The sequence below is a fragment of the Aythya ferina genome, assembly GCF_964211825.1.
Source record: "Aythya ferina genome assembly, chromosome: 3".
NCBI lineage: Eukaryota > Metazoa > Chordata > Aves > Anseriformes > Anatidae > Aythya > Aythya ferina.
This window is the reverse complement of record NC_140298.1, coordinates 57,583,167-57,600,673: the sequence shown is the minus strand read 5'-3', so window position 1 is coordinate 57,600,673 and position 17,507 is coordinate 57,583,167. Positions and strand designations below refer to the sequence as shown.

General features: G+C 35.4%; 2 long non-coding RNA genes across 2 annotated transcripts in view; one reads left to right on the top strand and one right to left on the bottom strand.

Annotated features, from left to right (window-relative positions):
• The window catches only part of LOC311435175, a 190,140-nt gene that overhangs the window by 65,778 nt on the left and 106,855 nt on the right, over positions 1-17,507 (top strand). The gene's annotated exons all lie outside the window — the stretch shown is intronic.
• LOC311435056 lies at positions 14,090-16,620 on the bottom strand. Its single transcript, XR_014691890.1, has 3 exons — positions 16,398-16,620; positions 15,924-16,059; positions 14,090-14,170 (listed from the first exon to the last, which is right to left on the bottom strand). It is a non-coding gene; the product is annotated as an uncharacterized lncRNA (long non-coding RNA).

The window sequence follows — 17,507 nt, the reverse complement described above, 5'->3', positions numbered from 1 at the left end:
CCTGGAGAAGCTGGCAGCCCATGGCTTGGACAGGTACACTCTTTGCTGGGTAAAAAACTGTCTGGATGGCTGGGTCCAGAGAGTAATGGTGAGCAGATTGAAATCCAGCTGGTGATCGGTCACAACTGGTGTTCCCCAGGGACTGGTGTTGGGGCCTATTCTCTTTAATATGTTTATCAGTGATTTGGATGAGGGAATTGAGTGCACCCTCATTAAGTTTGCAGATGACACCAAGTTGGGGGGAAGTGTTGATCTGCTGGAGAGTAGGAAGGCCCTTCAGAGGGACCTGGACAGGTTGGATCAATGGGCCTCAAGTTGCACCAGGGGAGGTTGAGGTTGGAAATTATGAAACATTTCTTCTCATAAAGTGTAGTCAGGTATTGGATTTGGTTGCCCAGGGAAGTGATGGAGTCACTGACCCTGCGAGTGTTTAAGGAAAGGTTGGATGTGGTGCTTAGGGACATGGTTTAGTGAGTGACATTGCTGGTAGTGATGGTTGGACCAGATGGTCTTGAAGGTCTTTTCCAACCTTAATGATTTATGATTCTGTGATTCTCCAAATTTGTGTTTCATTCTGATCCCACAATTGTCATAAACGACCACTGCTTAAAAAAGGTGCTTTTCAACATTATGGGTTATACTAAGCATAACTGCTGTTATATATAAGGTGATTTAACATAGCTTCTGTGGTGTTTCAGATGACAATGAACTGGTGTGCAAAATCTCTCTTCTCTTTAATCCAAGTTTTCCATGTGAATTTAGTCAAAAAAAAAAAAGAAAAAAAAGTAAAGGAGTTAATTTTTTATTATGCTATGTATTTGGTGTGCACAATTATGAATGTTTTAGTATTCCTATTAGTCATGTTATCAAAACCCAGTAAGTAGTAAACACTTTGATGGAAGAAATATACAACCTTCTTATTCCACTGGTTTGATCTTTTTGCTTGGTAAAGCGTTGTTGTGTAGTTTGGTTGTCATTGATGACATGATAGCCCACAAGTGGAAATGTGTGGTCACAATCGCTGCCTACCATGATATTTTACTCTTGAAATATCCTCAGCATTGTTCTGTGTTATGTCTCTAGACATTCTTACCCTCAAAAATATTTCACTTAGCCCTAGGTTTGATTAACCCTTTATACTTCACTCCAAGTTTAATTAACCTCTGTAAAAAACAAAAAGCCTTATGGACCAGAGTTCAGGTATCATTAAATATTGTGTCTTACTTTTGTCTCTATCATTTTAGGCCATTAATTATTGCAGAAGTATGTGTAAGATCAATGTATAAAGTACAGATTTTGCCATTTTTACTATTGTTATTTTGTAAAGGGTAAGGATCTCTTGCCTATGCTTAATTAAAATGGAGCAATTAATATTCCAAAATAACAGCACTTCCTGCATTAGTCATAGGTCTGTTTACAAAAAGCACTCAAGGATATGTATGAAATTGCTTTTTCCATTATTTTTCTCTTTGGATTTGGAATTGACTGGAAAGAAACTCAGATTCTTATGTTAACAAGATTCTAAATTTTCTAAAATCAGATTGGCAGTAATCTATAGAGGTATCCTTATATCTTCAATGTTTCATCTAGAAAACAAACAAACAAACAAAGAAAAACTTTAATGAACAGTGTAAGAACAGTTTCCAACTGAATAAGTGTAAATAAGCTACAATGGATAAACCCTTTTTTACTATATTACTACCTTTTATTGCACTACGAAAAATCAGAAAAAAAACTTGATAATCTACACTACAGACACACCCAAAGACTTTACAGTTTAAACAACCAAGGATATATCTGTAAAGAAGAAGACATGAGGGTAGATAAGCTTGTTTACCTGAGGGTGAACAACAGGTCCCCTAATGAATGCCAGGTTTCCCATTCTAGTTCCTGTTCTCAAAATCCTTTAAAGTAAAACAAGATTGAGAGTTGACTTGACTACTGCATAGATATGAGTAACTTCATAGAGAGAAAACACTGGGTATTGAGTATTCTTTAATCTAGAAGAAAAAGTTGTTGCAAAGTATAATAGCCGGGAGCTAAAGTCAGATAATTGCAAATAAGAAATAAACATCTTTACACAGAGGTGATTAAACAGTGGAGGAGAAACATATCAGAAGAATTTGCAGCTCCCATCAGTAAAAGCTTTACATATCATTTTCAAATTAGCATAAAAACAAAATTTCAAAAGAAAATATTTATCTTGAAATGTGTTTTTTGACACATCTGTGATTTTTTTTTGTTTACACTTGTTTAGTTTTTCTTCCACCAGCTGTTATAGCCATGTTAAGGAAGGATAGGCAATGTTGCAACTACATTATGTATTTGCTTTACTACTTTAGAAGATGGCTTCCTAGAGTTATGGAATTTTGTCGGAAACCCAGTTTCAGAAGAAAATGTTCAAAGAAAAACATCAGCTTCTAGTCCTTTTCACTGGAGAGGAAATATTAAAAGTGATTTTGTGTATCTCAAAGTCTCAGAAATAAAAATATAATTAGCTTGAGAGGTAGTAAGAAAAAGACAAAATAGTGTTTAAAATTTTGACAATTTTTCTTCATTAATGATTTGTTGACTACTTGAAATACAATGAAACTTGTGTTCCGAGAAAGAAGATAAGGCAACTGAAAGCATTTTAACTGTATTTTAACTAATTTTGCTTGGCTTTTTTTTTTTTTTTTTTAATAAAAAAAAAATATATATATAAAAAAGAAATTATAAAAAATTTTTATTTTTTTTTAATAATAAAAAAAAAGAAAATTACCAAATATTCTATTTGCAAATAGTGAAGAGACTTGGAATGACTGTTGTTAAGAAACATCAGAATTATTTAAATCTTATATCTACTTTTCCCTGTCTTTCCACTGTGGTTTAAACATTTTATTATCTCAGAAATCAACAGTTTTGATTTGAAATTTTCACCTTCTGAACTCTAAAGCTGTCTAGGTCTTAACACCAGTGGGGGGCAGGGAGGGGAGAGGAGGGCAGGTTGCAGCACTAGATGGACATAAGTCTTGCTATTTTAACATTTATATTTTTCACTGGATTTCCTCCTCTAGATAGTCACAGAAAAGGCCTGAAATGCTCCGGTTAACTTGTGTTATACTGAAAAGCCACATAGGCCTCAGATGTGACTTTTCTGATAGCTCAGATAAACAGAAGCCTTCCTAGTATAGTGTCCTGAATAAAAGTGTGAAATTGATCCCAAGATGTCAAAAGGCTTCAGCCACGTTATTTGTGCTCTGCTTGGGAAGGATGAGAAACTGGAGGTAGAGGGAAAGGAAATGCTCTGCCACACCAGTTGCATTGTTCTCTTATAGCCTTATCCCAATGTCCACATAAAATGTCAAAAGCTATGAGTGAAACACAGAAACAGTGTTCTGCAAGTGATGACTATAGGCAAAGAGGGATAAGGTCATACCTTATTTTAAACTGTTTTATGGTTGCCAAAGCTGCCCATAGCTCCCCAGCCTTTTTTAAGAAGGTATGTTTTCACAGCTTTACCAGACTTCTAGGGAAATAAATTAGCAATCCTTTTCTTATATAATGCCCTGGTTGTTAATTCATTCAGAATTTCAAAAGAAAACAGTCTGTTGTGCATGGAAACTTGGATTTTCTTTCTTCCATCTAAAAAAGTCTGGACCTCTATTGGAGGTATGTAATTTAGGCTGGAGACCCTGCCCACCACCTGTTCCAAGATCCATGGTTTGCTCTCATGGGAAAGGAAATGCTTGTGAACTGCTAGTTTTTTCCAGGGCATCCTTAGCAAATGGCAGCTGTGGGAGCAGGTATCAGAACGGAAACATAGGAGATGACAGGTGAAGAGTTTTGAAAATTTGCAGCTATCTTTCTCTGTCTATTGAGAAAAGGGTCATAAAGCATCCTTCTGTCTTGTCTTGATGGACTTAACTGCCCAGTTGAATCAATATTATAGAAATTAATTTCAGACTCTCCCTACAACAATTCCAGTTTCTGAATCAAGATAACACCAATCTGTGCACTCATTGAAAAGCTGCATTGTTTATTGTCTAGTAAATTACTTGCCAAAATTGTGTAGAATAAAGGACACCTTTCTTATATGTGTGTGCATTATGAAGGACCACAGGTTTTTACTCCATGTCTGGGACTCACAAGTATTAATAATACATGAATAATAAGGTGTAATTATTAGAGATCAGCTGAAATGAATAGAAGATACATTTGCCATGTGTCCTCTAGCTGGAAGAAAAGGGAAAGAGAAAAAAGAAAAGATCGGAAGGTTGTAAACTTTACATGGTTCACATGACAATTTATAGACATCCAAGAAACATGGCCTTTCAACTTGATGACCAAATCTCTCTCTCACTTTCTCATTTTAAAGTAATTGAAGTTCTCTTATACAACCTTTTTGTTGCTTGGGTTTGTTTTCTGGTCTAGTCAGGGAATGACAGCTCAGGCTTTACTTTTCAAGCCAAATCAATGAGAAATTGTCATGTTGGGAAACAGTCATATAACAACTGAAAAAGATGAAGGATTGTGGTGACTGTGTACATTTTCTTCTTCAGGGTTCCTTACTCCAAGCCTTTTCAGTTTCTGGCCAGATATGTCTAGCAGCATGGACAGGATATTAAGCTAATGCTCTGTATTTTGTCTGACTAAATGGCTATGAGAGCTTGAAGCTTATAAAGCTGAAGTATATATAGTTACTGGGGTTTGTGAGAACTTTTGCTAGGATTGTTCGTATTTGTTGATTTTTGAACACTTCTGAAGTTTTAGCACTGAAGATAAACTCTAAAGAGATTCTTACAGAAGAAAGAAACCTCTAGATGAGATTAATACATTGATGCCCCAAAGGCTTCCAGACATTAAAAGAAAAAAAAAAAAAAAGGAAAAAAAAAAAAGAGAGAGAAAAAAGGGGAAAAATTATACGGTACGGTGCAAGCACAATGTCTCACACAAATAGGTAGCCCTGTGACCCATTTCTTTTCACACATAGCTGAGGTATCTTTCTGGACACAGAAGTGCAGACTGCAGTTATTTGTGGGTTTACTATCTCAAGGTTTCTTCCTTCATAGTATTTAACTCTTTCCTATAACCCCTTTCCAGAGGTGCACAAACTTTTTGCTGATGTAAGACAAACACTTCTTATCTTCTTGCTCACCATGTCCAAGGGCAGATGCTGCCTTCAAAGGTGTTACATAAGATGTTCATAATCAATGCTCCACACTATTTTATCAGCATCTCCAAGTCTTTTCCCTCATGGTTCCACCACATTTTCCAGAGGTGATGAATCAAGTATTTTTCCTCTAAATATTCTTATTTCTTCTTCCAGCTGAGCCTTTTATGAATTTATTTCTCATTTTCTTGGGGACTTTTTTAACACTGCATTGTCCAGCACATTGTTGAGGAACCATAACCCATACATATTCTTGGCTGTCAAATCCTTTACAATCACACTCAATATTCTATACACACACAGCAATCACACTCTAATTTGTCTTTGTATCTCACATTTGTGTGATATATGGTTGTACATTGCAATCTGGGCTCTAAAAATACATTAATTACTCAGCACTGTGATTATGCACAGTGAATTCATCACCGGTATAGTAACCTTTGGTTACAGGATTTTTTTGGATGGTGTTACTAAGAGTGCAGCCAAACATACTATACCTGGATTTCAAATGCATTTGAAACATTAAAACTATTAAACTGTGCGATAAGTATTAAGATATTTGGTGCAGAATTCCAATTTTATTAATGGCAACTGTCATATAATTTGCTGTGGAACTGTCATATAATTACGCTGTACCATGAAGTGCATCATCTTTCTGAATAAATTCTGCAGTGATTTTCCATAAAATAGCTATGCTACTGATGATTTTGTGATGGGGTGATCTCTATTCTCATACATTAACTAAATTATGGTAGAAGCAGTTCTCTCACCATAACATCTTAGAGAAAAAATGCAATGCCTTCTTTTCTTTCTAGTCATTCTCAAGGAAAATCTTTTCTATTTTGCTTGGGGATATGTTCATTATAAAATGATTTCTTCTGTTCTTTTCTATCAGGGGATGAATCTTTATACTTTTTGCTTTTCCTCACTTTTTATCTTTTCCTAAGTTTTTCTCTCCTTTCTCTCGTCTCCTTGTATTCTTCTACCTCTCCCATCTTGTTTCTCTCCCAGATTAATCTGTGCTCATTCATCTCCTACCCTTGTCTTTTCTTAATAAAAAGTGGTAACAGAAAGAGACTGCTGATCCAGCAGACTGTTGGGAGGAACTTGTGTTTATATTTTAAGGTCTTTGGCAAATGGTCCCTTCATCTTGTATGTTTTATTACAAGTAACACAAAAGTCTAGCCTACCTAATTACACATAAAAAATGATAGGATGTACATATTGTATCTGAGGATGTGAATCCCTTATCAGCCTTTATAAGGGAGCTCTTTTGGAGAATGAAAGAGACACAGAGAAGGTATCTTAAACTACACAGAGCAGGTATCTTAAACTGCTTTTAGGGAAATTGGTTATTTTGTCATTTAATGACTACTGTAGTTTATTGTCCAATATTCAAGTCTAGTCTGTAAGGGTAGGATTCATTTAATTTGGTTTTAAAAATGTTATTTAGAATACAGTATGAATACATAGTGATGTAGGCAACCATACCTGACTTCAGGCTGGGGATCCATAAAATCTTGCATCATATCTGACAGAATGAATCACATTTGTAGTTTTATCAGATTATTTATAAACTTAAAATAGCACTATATACCTATGTTTAGTGATCTGAACCTGTTCCTTAGTCAGTTTTTAGAACTTTTTATTTGGGCATCTTTTATTTTATGCAAAGACTTCCAATCAGGTTCATATGCACACTTTCTACATGCACAAGTACTTACTGCTAATATGGTTATTGTGGACTGAAACAAACATGTTATTAAATTAAATATTTTCGTTTTTCCCACTCGTGCAGATATTTGGTAAGTTTCTGTTCAGGCAGCTGGGGCAAAGCATTGTCATCCATTGCTCTGTAGAATGTTTTTTTTTTCCTCAGTTTTGTTGAGTTGTTTTCTTTATACTCCTTTTTTTTTTTTTTTTTTTTTTTTTTTTTTTTTTTTCCTCCAAATTTTTTACAGCTTTTCATACCAATGTTTCTCTTCTGGAACTGAATTCATATCTTATGAGGATAGCCTCACTACTTCACTGTGTTCTCTTAATCTTTACTACTTCATAGTTAGCACATTATTTTACTCACAAAATAATGTTGACAGCTACAGGTCAAAGTTAACTGGCACATAGACACAATGGATTTTCACACAACTGGTCGCATCCTTGACCAACTGGCTAAAGTTCAGTCTTAAATGACCAGACCCTCTCTTTGCAATAGATGGAGAAGACAAGCTTTTCTGGAAGGTGGTTCAACTGTTTCAGGATGGGGACCTTTCATTCATTTTTTTTTAAGGCTTATGTTAGGTGAGAAAAATGCCAAATTTATGAATCATATATAGATGTCTGAGTGATAGATACATGGTTAACATCCCTAAATCCACCTGACTACTAGCCACCTATATTAATTAGGCTAACGTGGCCTATAGTGAAGAGGACCCACAATGTGAAAGTGTAAGGATGTGAGAACTGTTTTAATGGGTCAGATGAAAAATGTACCAAGCCTGCCTCTGGAAGTGGTGAGTAGCAAATCCTTAAGGAAGACTACATGAAAATAAAACAGTCTCCAAATTTCCAGTAAACAGAAATGCTATTATTATTATTATTATTATTATTTTCCTCAAAGCGATTGAATTTTCTGAAATTAGTAAATTCTTTGAAGATGTATTTACTTAATTGCATTCCCTTAACTGTGTTCCCTTAACTGAAGATATAGTCCCTTAATAACAGAGATGTATGGCTTTTACATATGGTGTTTACATGTATTTATATCCATATTTGACTTAGAAACAAATTAAAATGAAAAGTAATATTACTGCATCACTCTGGTTATTGGTTACAGGAATACAGCAATTTGGCTTCTGTTCATTTATTTATTATTTAATCACTTATTCCAGAGACTTAAGCAGCTGTGGAAGATGATCATATGGTTGCAGGGCTATGAGCTCTGTGAGCTTGCTGCTCAAGTTATTGCTTTCTGCCTTGAAGTGGTTCTTCCTAGCCCTGCTCCATTTCCTCCACTCACCCAGTTCAATACACTGGAATGTGATCAAAATTTTTCTCAGTGTGTATTGTTACCAAAGTGAAATATGGCATTGATTCACATGGCTACTGGATGAGGCCTGAAATGAGTGGAAAAAAAAAACAGAGCTGATGGTTTATTCAAGAGAGCAAATTATAGATGAAGTGAGGGCAATTACTAAAATGGAGAGTCCTGACCTGTGCCCAGCCTTGACTCAGAAGTGACAAAGATTATCTAAACTGATCAGAGTCTGTGTTGGATTAAGACATATTGAAGCTGGCTGTGGTTTGCCAAAGGAAAAACAGAAGCCAGCATGGAAATGATTTATACTTGGAAGAAAGAATATCACAACAAGCAGTGAATGAATGAATCAGTAATTGTTCAGTGCTGGGAGGAAACTGTAACATTCTTTAAAGAAGCAAGCAAATTAAAGAAATGGAGCAGTAAGGAAACCTGGTCTCAGAGAAGCAGCAATACTTATTTGACAAATCTGCTGAGGAAATATGAAGCCAGCCTCCTAAATTAAGATAGAAAGTGAATAATTTGAATGGTACTATTAATACCATTAAAATTGATTGCCTTAAGATTTGTTGTTGTGCTGTTAGATTAAAAGATAGATCAATGTCAGTTTTGTATGGGAGACCCTCCCACACCAATCAATCAGTGACTTTACAGCAGCTGCCTTACATCCCTCCCAGCACATCCTTATTTCTCTTCCACAATTTTAGTAAGGGGATGATCATATCCTTAAGCCATTTTTTTTTCCAAGAGCACAAACTGCTCCACATGGGGGATGGCAAATCATCTTTCCTATAGAGCCCTCCTACACAGTTTGTGCACTGTACACTGTGGGTAGGTGCAAACTTACTCTAGTGTGCCCTGAGTTGAAAGGAAAAAGGATATGTGAGAGCATTTATAAAGTACTGAGCTAATGAAAGCTGTTGAGAGGCTGAGATTATTAGCACAGGATGAATAAATCACTGATACTTGTCACTTAGGGTTTTGGATTTTTTTTTTTGTTACAGTTCTGGGCATGGGCAAAATCAGTTCACATGTGCCCACAGCAAGCTCCTATTGAAGGTGTAAAACATGGTGTGAACATACAGCTAGTGACTGGCTTTTTTAGATTCAGAATGCCAGATATTAGTACTAGTAACAATAAAATATGAATTATACTGATGCTGACATAACGTTATGGAAATCTGACCTTGAATCCTTAGCATGACCTCCTAAAACTTATCAGTATTATTAGTGACAAGAATACCCCACAAATTTTCTGTAGTACAGGGCTTGTTTTGTGCCTTGCTATAAAAGTTCTATTAAAGTGTCCTTTTACATATTGTCTGGACTTCATCTCTGGACTCATCCGTGTTCCCCTCTTGCCATTCAAAAACTGTCTTGCATTATGCATTTATAGACCTCAAAAAGAGGAGCATGCAAAGCCACATACTGTGGATGTCCATGGGCCAGATGAAATTGGTGTGACTGCCTCCAGGCTTGTTTTGTGCTGTTCAGAAGTTACTTTTCTGAATCTGATTCTGCATCCAGGATATTGCTGCTGCTGCCAGTACTGTGAACACTGCCAGTACTTTGAATACATCCTCTGATGCAGCTTGACGAAGTACTGGTCATCTTCCTCTAATGGGAAGGTCTATCAAGGCAGATTTATCAGTACTGGGTTAAAGGTTGGACTTGATGATCTTACAAGTCTTTTCCAACCTGAATGATGCTATGATTCTATGACTAATGTTTTCTTTCTGCCTGCTAGTAAGAAGGTGTTGAGAAGGGTGCATTTTTGTCACGGCTGCCTCTAAGTGCTAAAGCCATTGAAGAGGACATTCTCAAAGCACCCTCAGCAAGAACTTTTGAAACTAGATTTTAGCCAGCAACACAAGCTGTGACTACACTGTATAGGTATGCTTGATTGATAGGAATTGATCAGCAGCACAGACTTTCTCTTCTTCAGTGAAGTTTTCCATTGTATGTTATAAGCTGGCCTTAAGTTTGTGCTGCAATACCTCCACTGCTATCAAAGTTTGATATATAGAGATTAAGCATTTCAAGACTTATTTACAGCGACAACCTGTCTTGATAATAATGTTGATGTACCACATGTGAATTCTCTGACAGAGACCAGTAGAAGAGTGTGTTATCTGAGCCATGACCAAAAAAAAAAAAAAAGTGTAGTGTCAAATCCATATGAATATGGCCTCTCTGAAATCTTTTAATTCTTTTCTGTTAGTTCTGACTGTGGTGATACTAACAGAAGGATATGGAATCATATAATTAAACGCATGCAGTAATGGTAAGAAATTGTGAATTGTCCCCTAAAATATTCCAATGAAACTGCCATCCATTCTCATCTGTTTTGTCTTCTAGGAGTCTTCTCCTTTCTCTTTATGCTGTACAATTTCCCAAACTGATCCTAACTTTAAGGACAAAAACCTAGAATCACTGCTCACTGAATTGCTTTGTAATGCACTACATTACACTGGAAGCAAAACAAAGGGTTACATCCTTCAGAAATGTTGAAATGCACAAATCATAACAATAAATAGTCCATAGCTCTGCAGGAACTGTTGTAAGCTTTTTATTATTATTATGATTACTTATTTTATTTAGGAAGTTTTGGAAATAGGAATTGCCCTCTTTCTAATGTTAACCTGATTTCACTGTTTGTACTTAGAAATATCTATACCAACATATTCTGGCAGTGTTTTGAGAACTCTGTATGCATGCACTATCAATATGCTGCTAAAATGCTGACAGAAGTCAAAATGAGTTCTCTAGTCTTGGTGTGAAACTTACCCCAAAACATCCTTAGTGTAGACAAGGTGTGAAGTGCAAGGTGCAGCTGGAGGATGGTGACAGCCACCTTCAAATTTTATACATTCACCCTTTTTAGGAATATATACTTGCAAGGGAATTTTCCTATTCACAGGAGGAAGAGCTCCCTTAAAAATCCTCTGGGAACTGCCTGCAGTAAGATAGATATATTGCTCAAAAATAAGAGGAAGAAAATATGTCACTTCAAGATGTTAACAAAAAAGGACACACTTTTCTCAGGTTACATTGCAATTATTCTATCTTCATTATATCTGCTACAGAGATTCTGATAACAAAGTAAAAATCTGCATTTTGGAAGGGCATTGTGATGAGCAGTAAAAATGGGAATATACTGTGGCTATTTTCTTTTCCTTTAATGTTAACATCCAGTCATATTTACCCACAAAAATAAGATAATGCACAGGAATAAACAAGAAAAAATGTAAGTCATACCTAGATCTCTGCATGTCAGAATCACCTAATTAAATGAATGCGAACTATTGCTTGCTAAATGCAAAATGTTATAGTGAAGGACATATATTTTCAAAGTATTATGCTAAAAGAAAAATCCCAGAGAAGTTAAACATTGGTTATAAATAGACTACCCTGTGTCAGAAAATGAATATATATTCACCTTAAAATAAACTCTTCTAGTTAAGATAGTGTTTAGAAAAGTTATACTCACCAAAAGGTTTGTATGGCACAAAGCATCAAACATTCTTTTGTGTATTCAAATAACGCAGTTCTCTTAATACCCTGTGGTGTTATTTGGCTCATTGATTTATCTGTCATAGATTTATATGAATCCAGATTCTCTGAGAATGTCTTCTGAGTTTTTTGGAAGGTAACAAAATGATGAAAGGTTTTTTGACTTGATAGCCTTGGGGACCAAACTTGTCTATTGATGTACTGTTGTTTAAGAAAACCTGACATAAATTCCCCCACGCTAATCCATTAATGTGTCTCAAATCTTACTGGGAGAGATAATTTCTGGGCTGATATTTCATCTTCTATGTCCCTTACATCCATAAGTTTGAGGCTGTCAGAAAGTACTGGTGATGACCAGACTTCAAATATATAAAAATGGATTTAAGCATCATTAGCACCGTCCCTGACCAACCATCATATTAAAATATTTTCTAAAAAATATTTTTACAGGTTCCAGTGGTGAATTAAAGAGTCTTAAGAAAACATTGTACTGTTTTCAGAATATCATCTAGTTCTACCTTGTGTTGCATTTAGCTGTCAAATTAGAGGTGGAAATTTTGGTATCCTAGTACCCTGAGTTACCTAGTCTTTGCATCTGTCAAACTCTCTAGAGCAAGTCCACAATCTGTAGCAAAATACTTACCAGGGGAATAAAGCTTATTAGCTGCAGACTTTTTTTTTTTTTTTTTTTTTTTTTTGGAATTTAGGTATAAAATTCTGGGCCTTCCTTCCTTTTCTTCCTTCCTTCCTTTCTTTCCTTCCTTCCCTCCTTCCTTCCTTCTTCTCTCTCTCTCTCTCTCTCCCTCTCTCTCTTTTTCCTGTCTGGAAATACTTCTATGCACTTCTTAACGTTATTTCCATCAATAAGCACTCTTTCTTTCTTTCTCTCTTTTTCTTTTTATTGGGAAAAAAAAAGAAGTAAAAAAAAAAAGTGACAGACTCCTTAACTTTTAAGTCATAAACTTTTTGAACTTTTGTCATACTTTCTTAGGGAAGTATTTGTTCTTATTGTAGGAAAAAAAATTAGTCTGCAGGGTTAAAATATTTTTAATTCTCCCAAACTTAATAAAATGTTCTTGTATGTATTTAAACCAGCTTTTTAATGTAATAAGCATTTTTTTTTTTTTCATACAACAATCAAGCTGGCATTATAGCCCAAGCATCTAGGTAGATCTTGGTTTACTGGTCTCCTGTATTGTTTAATAGATGAGAAGATTCTTCACCCCTTCTTAGGGCAGACCATTACTTAAAAAGTGAAAAGGATCCTGAGAACTAGGTTTCTCTAGTCTATAACTACTGACTCTTGAATTTCAGGATGCAGCGAGACCCAGGATGTGACTGTCAGATTTTTGTAAGGTACTCCAGGTTCCTAAGACCACACGTGCCTATTGAAATTTTATTCAAACAGATTTGAAAAAAGCAAATTGCCTTATTTTTTATTATTATGGAAAAACAAGCATGTTTAAAGACCTCCCAAACAAGTCTATGTGACTTCCAAAAGAAATCAGTCTGTTACTGTCACATGCAGCAGCAAAGTGACATTCCCCTTCCAATGGTCGATGCCTGTCATGCTTCTTCAGCGCTGACAAGCAATTATTAGTCTTCGTTTCTTTCATCCTACATATTGGCAAAACAATCATTGCAAGGAATTGGAGAAGTAGAACAATTATTTTTGCACTATAGTGGTAACAGAGTTTCTAGGCTTACTGAAAATATCCATTAGGTTCTGTTCTCTTGTCTACAAATACTTTCTATTTTGCTTTATGCTGTTCCAACAGTTGACTCACCAATTTCTGCTGCATTAAGAAAGAATAACTTTATTCTTTCATCAGGTGATTTTTATTTTCATTTTCTACTGGTCTTTGTTCAGGGCTGAAGGCATTCTTCATTTGTTTTGAGTTCCACTGTATTAAATATAACTTGGATATTGGTTTTAGAGTTATTAAATTTGAAGATTGAGTTATCCTTTTTTTCAGTTGTGATGTGATATGATATTCCTATACAAGTTTATTTAAAAAACCAAACCCAACCAAACCAACCAACTAACCAACCAAACAAACAAACAAAAAAGCCCCAAACCGACAATCCTAGGTTGAGCCAGTTTTAGCTTCTGAGCTGGGAGACAATTGTTTGAACTTCACTCTGCTCATGGTCATCTCTGTATGACTCATATAAATTATTTTTCAAGTACTCTTAATTGCCTTCAAAATCTTAAGCAAGGTGCAGCCATGGAGAGCAAAGATTTTTTGCAGGTCTCTGAGCTACATGGTTCTGTCCTCCTACCTGAATTAAAACAGAGGCAAGTAACCAAAGGTCTTGTCTCCTGCAGAAATTGTCCTTCATTCCAGACAGTTACAGAAAAACAAATTACCCGTGCAGACAAAGAAACAACATTTTGTACCCATAGCATTTATTTATGCTCTGATCTCCATAGAGGTTCAGCAGTGGTTCTGGTTACGGATTTTCTTTTTCTGAAAACAAAACAAACAAACAAAAAACAAACAAAAAAATGGATTGTGAAACCTCTTGCACCATCTCCGTCAGAAATCATTTCCCTCTGCTTGCTTGCTTGCTTTTCCCATTTCAAATGTCGTTCAAGTTTGCTTCACTGCCATTCAGGGGTTATTTGCTAGTCTGTTTTGTTGAGTAAGATCATTTTCAAAGACTTTTTCAAGCTGTCATTATTATTATTCAAAACATTTGGTAAACTTAGCCAGACACTTCTCCTTCAAATCTTTCTTAACGATTAATTAACATAAGATCTACAAAATGAAATCTCATTTGTGAAGGAGAAACATCGCTGATTTATTTAGAAAGACAGACCCCAGAACTGAATTCAAGATTAAGAAAAGATGTTTAATGAAGATAGGAAAGGGGAAAGTACAGATTTCCTTATTTGGTAGCACTCCCTTTGTACTACGGTGTTGCAAGAGTTACAGCTAAGTCACTCTTCTTAATATTCAATCCAAATTTTAATCAAATTCTTTAGGTGTTACTTAGGATGAGTTTTCTTCATGTATTTGCTAAAGCTGCCAGTACTATTCAGCTTTTATAAAACTGAAAAATTGCTTTTTCATACCTCACTTTTGACACTATGTATGGCCAGTTTATATAAAAGTAATTACGGCCACACATTGTAATGGTTTTAAGGGGTTTATTCTCTTTTATCTCAACTTCATATTTATTTATTTATTTTTCTCCAGATATAGAAGAAAGGTTTTATAATCCTATTATTTTTTTTTTATAGCATTTGACATGTTTATCATTAACACTGTTGATGAACAAAGAAGGAGGTCTGTCCAATCTATAGTTCCAGAACATCTCCAGAGCTAAAAGATTATAATTATATTTATTTATTTATTTATTTATTTATTTATTGTGGGCGTTTCTATTGAGATGAGAATTGCTTCAGGAAGAATGGACTAGTTTGCCAGCAGATTGCAACAAATTATTCCATCCCAAATATTCCAAACTTGATCTGTTCAAGCACTATCTGCTCTCCACCGCTGCTCCCAGGTTACTTCACCTCCCCAGTATTCCATTCACAGCCTACCTCAGATATAATTTCTCATTTTCACATATGGGTAATAAGACACTTATTTCTTTTGACTCTGGACAGACTGCTCTGTTTCTGAAATGCTTATTATACTCAGGTCTACTTTGTTTACAAGATGTTCTGTTCTCTTAGTTGCTTTTAAGCACAACGGGAGGTTGTTTGGCTGATTGGGCTTTCTCTACTAACATCCCCTTGTGTAATGTTGAGGAAAGACTACTGCCCATCAAAGTTTTCTCCCAGGTGTCCCTTTTTTGGATCACACAGAAGAAACAGGGATGCTCTCAATCAGGTGACACCAGAGACATCAGGCTATGGGCTGAGCAGCCACACCAGTCTGTGACAGCCAGCCATGTACCTCAGAGAAACAACAGACTTGCTGATCATGAGCTGTACATTCAAAATCCTTCTTAAACAGGAGACACCTTTCTGTTCCTCTCTAGTCTATTTACACTATTATCTATAATATAGATTTTACTACTTTAGGTAGTAAAATCTAATACTGCTATGTATCTCACCAGTAAACCCAATCTCACAAAGGATCTTCTAAGCTTCTAGTTTTACCAGTAGTAAATATATGAATGTGTTTTATATCAAAAAAGAAATAACTGTATCATCTCACTTTGATATTGCTGAACTTTCTTAACATCATATATATTGCATGAAAGTACCTAGTTTAATGCTCTGAGGCACAATTTAAATCTCTCTCTCTCTTTTTTCTAGAAGATGAGTTGGTGTTGGTCACACACCAGTTCCCAATAAATCATCCACACTGTATCTGGGCTCTGCTGAAGCTAGTCACTGGTCCTGCATTAAAAATATAATTGACATATTTAAATATTAGTATTTTAGAAATAAAGAGAGACTTAAACTGTCTATTAAAATGAAGAACATGTACCAAAAAGTAGTATGATATATATGTATATATATAAAGCAATACTGAAGCTATTAAAAATGCAAACAATATGAGTCAATGAAAGAAAAAAGACCAAAAATGTATTTTTTCTTTGCTTTTTTTTTTTTTTTAAATTTTCTTGCTTACTTGTTTTTATTCCGCTTTAAACAAGCCAAAGCATTGTAAAAATACATAAATGAAAAAGAGCTGAGAGTGAGATTTGCCAATGTAAGATGTATACAACACTTACCAAAACCCACCAGCATCACAGTGCTCTTCATACTTTGGAAAAACACCAGAATTTCTGTTTGCCTAGTTTGAGCTTTCAGCCCCTTTTTATGGTCATCATAAAAAACCCTGTGAGCAGGGGCTGAAGATAGAAAAAGCTGGTAGTTAGAAGTTCCTTCTAACTCTGGTGGCACTAGCAGGTGCTGCAATAATAAATACCTTGAAATGTGTAATAACATGTAATAACAGTCCATGTTAAAATTTTGAGAAACCTTTTTTATTAGCCCCCACCTGCTTTTCAAACAGAGTGGGTGGAGGTTTATTAGATTAAGATGGTACCTGCTGGCTTCCTCTGTTGTCAGCCAGGTGCTTGCATACAATATTTATGTTCTCCTCACCACTTCTAATTATACCTTTTCTTGAAGCTATTTGATGCACTTTTATTCAAATATTCTCTCTTGATTTGTCATTGCAGAGTAGACTACAGTCCCCTCCTTCACTATCCTACATCTGATTTAATGATCTCAGACTTTTATGAACCTTACAGTTTAAGATAATTGCTGACAGAAGCAGCTTGAGTACATACAGAAAATATTTAACCTTCAGCAGTGCAATTAGTGTATATTGGTGAACATCTCACTGGTCAATATGGAAATATAAATAATATTTTACTTCAAGATTTCATGAGCACATATCACAGTATACTTTCAGCTGGTGGGATCAACATGGAAACTACTGATGACTTTTAGCTCTGTGATGCTTCTCAGGTGTTCAGCCATGTCTTTTAGGCTGAAGTAGCCTAGGTTACAACAGTAGCTATGATATTATTAGAATAGCTATCCTTTCAGTGATATGGTCAAGTGAAAAAATAAGGGAGTATTTCACTTGTCCTGACTAATTTTTCTAGGGCTGCATTCACAAAAATCTGTTTTTAGAACATGTTAGGGTTTTTGTTTTGTTTTGTTTTCTCCCACTGCAGCTGCTGTGGTGTCAGTTCCATCAATACAGGAAGGGAAAACTGGATATCCTGCAGAGACTGTCAAATGAAATACACACACTATAAAAAAAAATAATTAAAAAAACACTTGGCAATATTCAGAATTCTATACACTGAAAGATATATATATATATT